Source organism: Mastomys coucha, unplaced genomic scaffold (genome assembly GCF_008632895.1).
Source record: "Mastomys coucha isolate ucsf_1 unplaced genomic scaffold, UCSF_Mcou_1 pScaffold15, whole genome shotgun sequence".
Classification (NCBI taxonomy): domain Eukaryota; kingdom Metazoa; phylum Chordata; class Mammalia; order Rodentia; family Muridae; genus Mastomys; species Mastomys coucha.
The window spans coordinates 86,003,709-86,011,589 of NW_022196897.1; the positions used below are offsets into that span (position 1 = coordinate 86,003,709).

At 38.7% G+C, this 7,881-nt stretch overlaps 1 pseudogene; it reads right to left on the reverse strand.

Annotated features, from left to right (window-relative positions):
• Positions 1 to 2,873: 2,873 nt before the first annotated feature.
• Positions 2,874 to 7,599, reverse strand: LOC116091748 (annotated as a pseudogene).
• Between the last annotated feature and the right edge of the window lie 282 nt (positions 7,600 to 7,881).

The window sequence follows — 7,881 nt, forward strand, 5'->3', positions numbered from 1 at the left end:
TGTGTATGTATTCTACCTATAGTTTTGTGTGGTTATCTCTGGAAATCTCTAGAAAATTTTGTTCCAAAAGAGGCAAAATTTTATTTCTACTGTTATATCTTAGATGTTATCTTCTTTTAGGTTTGAGTCTATAAAGCTCCTGGCAGTTTCTTATGTATGATATTTTTCTCTGCTTCTTTTGAAAATTGCCTTTTTGCGAGGCAGAGAGGGTGTCTCTTTGACAATGCCCTTCACTGTCTTGCCTTATTATGTGCTCATATATTCAAAACTGTTGAATCCCTTCATGTGCCTTTATGGCATGGTGGTGATCACTTCATATCTCCAGGTGAGCATTTACCCAACATCAGCAAGTGTAGGGTGGCTTAGCCAGTGTGTCACTGTAGATAGAAAGCAGTTTGCATCACCTGCTGCTTTCTATGGCTAACACACTCCCTCTATGGTTGATGTTAAGCTCTCAGCCTTTTAAGAGTTAGGTCACAAGAACCCCAGTTAGCAATTCTCATAAAACAGTTCCACCATAGCTCTGACACAGCAAGGTATCATTCCCTAGCTCTTTTTCTTGTCAGTTATCATTGTCAATGTGTCCAAGCTCATGTATATTACCTCCGTTTTTAGCAACATTTTGTTTCTTCTGTTGGTTGACATCTCTACTCACTGGTTTGCTTAAAAGACCCATATCCTTTCTATCTGATCAATAACCAAAGCAGGTTCGGCTTCATCTTTCATAGTTTTGAAGTACCCCAGTGGTCACAGCCAAATCTCACTAGTTATCATGTCTCATCTAGATCATTACATCAAGCTTCTTGCTACCCTCAATTGTGGTTTAAGAAGAGAACCTTTCTCTGAAATAGTGGACCACATGACATTGAGATTCTTATGTATAAGTTCATTGGTTTGCTCTCCAGACTGAGTGAAGTGTGTTATTCAGAGTGTATATGAAGCCCTTTGTGGAATGGTCACTGCTAGTATGCTCAGTGCTTATATGCTGGCCCAGCTTTTATCATTGAACTGTATAGAATTAGTGAAATGTCTGCACTGAATTTGTGCCATTGTTCTGTTTTCTGTTGCTAGAGGAATGCTTGTAATCAACATTTCAAGTGTATAGAATAATACATACCAATATCAACCAATATTATAAGTGAAAAAGGAAAAGAATCACATTTAACCTAATGTCTCTCTTGGAATAACCCACTAGTTTTTGCTGATTTTCTAAGTAGATGACAACAACAACAACAAAAAAAAAGTAAGAAATTAGATTCTCCTGTAGAGCTTTAAAAAAAAAAATCCATTCTTATGACTTTATTTTGCCCGATTGAGAGCTATTGTAATCTCCAGAAATGTTGTATAATAGATTTGTAGTAATAGGTGATAGATGTGAATATAGGTTATCATTGTTTTGTATTATGTATGTTTCAACAATAATAGATGGCCATGTCCATTATACTTCTGAAAATCATGTGATCTTGAAGCAATCTTTTGACATTGTAAGACTATTCAACTCTCAAAATCCAACAGGTATAAAATAGTCGCAAATATGGTTTGTGCGGATTGTGCACAATGATGCCTGTATGGTCAATTTGTTTTATATATTTTGCTATAAACGTAATGACAGGTATTCTAAAAATCAGTGTTCTTGGATCATGGCAGAGGAAACATGTTTAACTTCTTTGAATTTTGCTTCTTATATAAAATAAGGAAATGACTGTTCTGAGATGCAGACATATTACATAATACAGTCTGGCTTCAAAATTTCTATGTATCTTTGACTGACCTTGAAGACATAATCCTCATGATTTAGCCATCTCACTTCTGGGATTTCTACCATGCCTGGATTCACATTAAAATTTATATAGATAGTCAGTCACATATTTAATGATTTCTGACTAAATGTGAGTCAAAACACATGAGGAGAATATTAAAAATCCTTCTAAAACATAAGTCTTTAACTTAAGAAATGATGACTTAAGTGATATAATTAATTAGTTCACACAACACACTATGAATTATAAAGCAAATGAAAAGCATTAATAATTATGTCATAGCTATCATCATTATTATTTAAAAACTATTTTTACAGCAGGAAGGAGTGGGTGGATCAGTGCCAGAACACCCTCATAGAAGCAGGGGGAAGGGGAATAGGATAGGGGGGTTGCATAGGGGAAACTGGGAAAGGGTTTCATTTGAAGGGTTCATTGAAGGGAAACATTTGAAATGAAGGGAAACATTTGAAATGTACATATATAAAATAACCAGTAAAAAAGACATATAAAACAGACAGGAATGAAGGAAGAAAGAGGGAGAGAGAGAAAGAGAGAGAGAGAGAGAGAGAGAGAGAGAGAGAGAGAGAGAGAGGCAGGTATGGTGGTACATGCTTGTAAGCAGTGTAATGGGAATTCAGAGACATAAAGATCTCTGTGGCTTGCTGATCAGCCAGATTAACAAGGTTGTTTAGTTCTAGACCTATCTCAGACACCTTCTCTCAAGAGAAGTGTGCTTCTTGAAGAACAAGAACTGAGATTCATCTCTGGTCTCCATCTTCACCCATATTTATTCAATATATTCCTACACATTATCCGCCCCCTCCCACACACGTTGTAGATTATTCTGATGAAATACATGGGACCAAACTCTATTACAAACTATTATGTTCTAAGATTACTTACCAAGTAACCAAAATATGTAAGAGACACTGCTCAGAATCAGAGGAAATTCTATGATTAATCAACTCAATGTTGTTTTATTTTGATTTGAGTGGAAATACATTTTTTAGAGCCAAGATAAGAGTTGAAATTTTAACAAAACAGGGTACAAGACAGGTTGTAACAGAGTGAAATTAACATCTGTCAAATATGAATGCCTCAATTTGTTTATCCTTAATTGTTCACTTCTTCCAGTAATTCCAACAGCAGGAGAGGTATCTGGAGACCAAGAGCCAACAATGCAGTCAGCTTTACTAACTTAGGAAAGTTGTAAAAGAACAAATTGGTTCATTTTTAGGAATCAAATATCATTATGTTAAGAACATGGACCTACTTTTCAAATGTGGTAATGGGTGATGGGTGATGACGAGAAAACGAGCTGTGCTTTTAGAAATAATGAAAGGCAAAGTGCAGAAGGAGCTGTGCTTGGTTGGAAGGGTCAGCTTCAGAGAGCCAATGCCTTCTGTAGATGGTTAGAAAGCTGGGCTATGACTGAAATGTCTAATCTTCCATACCACATAAAGAAATGCATAGAATCTACCACATAATCTGATAGGAGGCGGAAGTACCTGTTCTGTGGGTTGGCATGGGAGATGCACTCATAAAGCAGAATACTTCTGCAAAGCTAGAGGTCTGTTCTAGAGGGCATTAAATTATTTCTCCATGCTTTTGTAGGTCTCTACGCTTGCTGAGAGTATCTAATATAGCTTTCTTGTAAAGATGTAGTATGTACCTGAAGTTTTATCTTCTTACCTTGAATGGCTTTAAGGAGTCTGTGTCACCTGTTTATTTTTTATGTGTTCATGCAAGTAACATGTATCAACATTGCCTCTTCTTTTATGAGTCTATTATAAAAAAATGCAATTCATTCAAGAAAGAAAGGGAGTAAATTGCTCCCTCCCAATTTCTTAAGGGTCAGAGACATTTATCTATGAAAAAGTAGTAACTTGAGAGTATTTGTAACTCTCATGAAGCAGCTTGTAATCATTTAAAAGTAAAACTTTGTCTTGCCTTTCAAAAAAGAGTAGGGGATTACAAACCTGACCTGTGTGTGAATTTTGTCTCGGTATCTCCCACCAGTTTAATGATATTTAATAAAATGAAAGTAAACTCACGTGCAGTCCAATTATTAACTTGGCATTTTCCCTCTTCTAAGGCTTTGGCTTATATCTCAGAGACCAAATGCATTAGCTTTGGTCTTTTAAATGAACTTCATCATTTGAAGATTAATACATCTATTTAGTTGACATTGAGCATTATGTGTTGGGTAGCTCATGTTCCATGTGCAAGCACAAACTGGTAAGGCTGACAGCAACATGCCCACAGACTCTAAAATCTAGTAGGGAGATTGTTAGACCCAATCCTTTCAGCAGAACCACATTATTATAATGAAAACTGCTACAGGGTAATGAAGTACACAGAACTCAGAGAGAGGAATACTCAAGATGGCTTAGCTCATAAAGGAGCCAAATGACCATTGTGTTTTCCTTGGTGGAAGATACAGGACCCTGCAAGGTAAACCCTGACTTCCACATTGTTGTCCTTCTCCATAATTTGAGCAGGAATCTAAAAAAATGATCCATTTATGTCTATTGAGAAAATGTTACACTGGAATTTCAAATGTCTGGGGCATTGTCTTGGGCCAGAAGGCATTACAATACATACTACACAACTTCAAGATGTATGTGCTATGAATAAGGTAACTAGTGTAAGAAAATAAGTGTGTAAATTGATTTGATTTTTTGTTCTGTATTCTCTTTTTTTATTCTAAGTAGTCACTTCAATGCTTCTTTACAATAATCTTTTATAGGCAAAGGATGAACTTTGTCTTAATCCACTTATCATGGACAGATTTTAATGCTATTTAGTGTGTACATTATTTGTATATGCTTTTATATAAACAAGGGAGTTACATAGTTCACATTTTATTATCCAGAATAGTTGTATTCACACATGCACACACATACACACACACACACACACACACACACACACACACACACAATTTATGCTTCTATGTCTGCCAGCATTAATCTGCCTGATGCATCATACAGAATATTACTTTCTAGACCTTATGGGCATACTAAGTATTTCATTTTCATTTTCTGAAAAGCAAATACACTTAATGAACTAACATAGACATTAATTCAGAACCACTTTCATCTGTGCATAGGAATAATTATGGGAACCAGGGAGGTATTGGACAGAAGTGTACCACAGCTGGAGTAATCAAATAAGCAGACTCATGGGACCCACAAAAAATTGAAGCCACAATCATGGCACTTATATGTATCTTCTCTAGGTCCTCTGCATATGTGTTATAGCTTTGGTTTGGTGGTTTTCTGGAACTAAAGATATTGAAAGTAGAGGTACCTCTGACTCTTGTCTGCTCTTGGGGCTCCATTCCTCCTCCTGGGTTCCCTTCTATAGCCTTGATATGAAGGTTTGTGCCTGGCCTTATTGTATTGTGTTATGCAGTGTTCAGATAAAGTCTCTGTGAAGATTTCTCTTTTCTGGGAGAGACATGGTTATAGGAGTGGATCAGGGAAAGAGGAGGTTGCGAGAACTTAGAGAAACAGAGGAAAGAGGACCTGTGGTAGGGATGTATTGTATGAGAGGAGAGTAAATAAATATATTACTTTGGAGCCATCTTTGACTCTTTTGCCATCCTTCTACTTTTTCATTGAGGTTTGACTGCCTAGCATTAGTACCAGGGGAGGTACCTAGTTTAATAGCAACTGAAATCCCATATTTGGTTAATATCTATGGGAGGCCCTGCCCTTTTCTAAAGAAAAACAGAGGAATGGAGGAGGTTGGAGAGAAAGTTGAGGGATGGACTGTGAGGACAAGAGAGAGGGGAAACTGCTGCCAGGAAGTCACACATGTAAAAAGAATAATTTTATTTGTTTTGCTTTCTGAGACTATAATATAATTACATCTTTTTTCTGTTCCTTTCTCCAAAACCTTCCATATATTCCTTCTTGCCTTTGCAAATTCAAGGCCTCTTTTTTTAATACTTGCTGTTACATGTATGTGTAAATACACTTTTTGTTTGTTTGTTTCTGCAGATTTTACTTTGCATGTAACCACTGTGGGGAGGGGGTGTCTTGCCTGTGGCCATCCTAGAGAATACACCAGAGTTCTGAGGGCTCCAGACACTACCTGGGAAGTCAGGTAACAGAAACAATGATTCAGACCAATCATGTGATTACAAAGCTGGGTTATCCAGCAAGGCTCCAGGTGTCAGGCTTGTCTTTGGATTTATTCTTTTTCTTTTCTTTTCTTGGATATTTTCTTTATTTGCATTCCAAATGTTATCCCCTTTCCTGGTTTCCCCTCTGGAAACCCTCTATCCCATTTCCCTTCCCCCTGCTTTTATGAGGGTGCTCACTCGTCCACCCACCCACTCCTGCCTTAACATCCTGGTATTCACCTACACTGGGGCATCAAGCCTTCACAGGACTAAGGGCCTCCCCTCCCATTGATGCCAGATAAAGCAATCTTCTGCTGCATATGCAGCTGGAGCCATGGGTTGCTCTAAGGAAGCAGTGACATGGGAAGGGCAAGCACTGGGCCAGTCCTTGAGTCACTTCAATGACTTCAGGGACACAGAAGACCTTAACAGTTGGTGGATCCTGGGATCTCCAGTCCATGCCTTCCTTGGCCTGGGGTTTCCTGAAGGACCTGCCAGCAAACTTGGCTTCACTACCCAGATCTTCCCTTTTTCTAAGGATCTGATTGTACATGGCTAGATGCTCAGATACGCAAGAGGTACCAGTTCTGATCTGCCCAGTGCAAAGTCCCAGCAATATAAGTATCCTCAGTCTCCTCAAACCAACGGGCCACCATCATGCCACAGTCATTGGATTGGGCCAACTTACATGCCTGCATAGACTATCACAGAGCCTATCTGGTTCACATTGAGCAGGCTACAATTGCAGAACTTTCCCTACAGCCTTTGCAATCTGGCTAGGGTTGGTAACTGTGAGATCATTCCCTACCACCAGAATGCCTGCACTAGCTGTGAACTTCTGCCAAGCTTCCCAGTCGTCCTGGTAAAGGGGTCTTCAATGAACACCACTGGGCACTCCTCGATGAAGGACTTGTATAGGTCAGGCAGTTGCTCGGGTATGATGTTCCTGCTGGATTTGTCCAGAGACTTGAAGTCCAGGTCATACTTGCCAGGCTTGTAGAACTCAGAGGCAGCCATGCCTATGCTGATGACAACCTGTTCAGTGTACCTGGCCTTTGCAACTATAGTCTTCAGCAGGTCCAGCGCAGCTTTGTTCTCCAGGACATTAGGTCTAAATCCTCCCTCATCACTCACATTGGTGGATTCCTTCCCACATGTATCCTTGATGATATTCTTCAGGTTTGTGGTAAACCTCCAATGTGCATGGATTTCTGGAAACAAGACAGATCCTAAACTCTTGCATGGCCACCTTATTACCAGCATGAGAACTGCTTTTGATCATACTGAAAGCTGGGACAAGTAATACAACTTCAGACTTGCCAGCCGAGTCAGCAATGTGACAGTAAAGGGGCTATTATTCCATGGCACCTGCTTTGCAGACAGCCAGGGACATTCCCAGGATGGTATTTGCACCAAATTTAGATTTATTCTCACTACCATCCATCTTGATCATCAGTTTGTTAATCTTCTCCTGCTCTACAACATTCAGTTTCTTGCTACTCAGAGCAGGTCCAATGATCTTATTGATGTGCTCAACAGTCTTTGTGACACCCTTTCCCAGGAAACATGTCTTATTTTTTGTTGTGGAATTCTAGGGCTTCATAAATGCCACTTCTGAGACCTTTTGCAGTATAGAGATCCACCTCAACAGTGGAGTTCCCATTGGTAGTCAAAGATCTCTCTGGCATGGATCTTGAGAATAGACATGGTGAACTTCTGGCTGTCGGATCTCTGTGAAGGAAGGAAAGAGTAGCATTATTATTGTAAATACTTTAGCCAAAAATGGTGTTCAGGCTTATCACAGTAATAGGAAATATGTCCTGTTATCAGCTTATTAAAATTCATACATGAACTGTAAACATTTCAGGAGTTGTTAGTGACTTGATTTAAGGTATCTTTTTATTTCTTTCTTAAATTATTTCCATTCTAAGTCATTTCTAAATTTATTTTTAAATTTTTAGCAGTGCTAGGGCTTGAATTCAGAGCTTC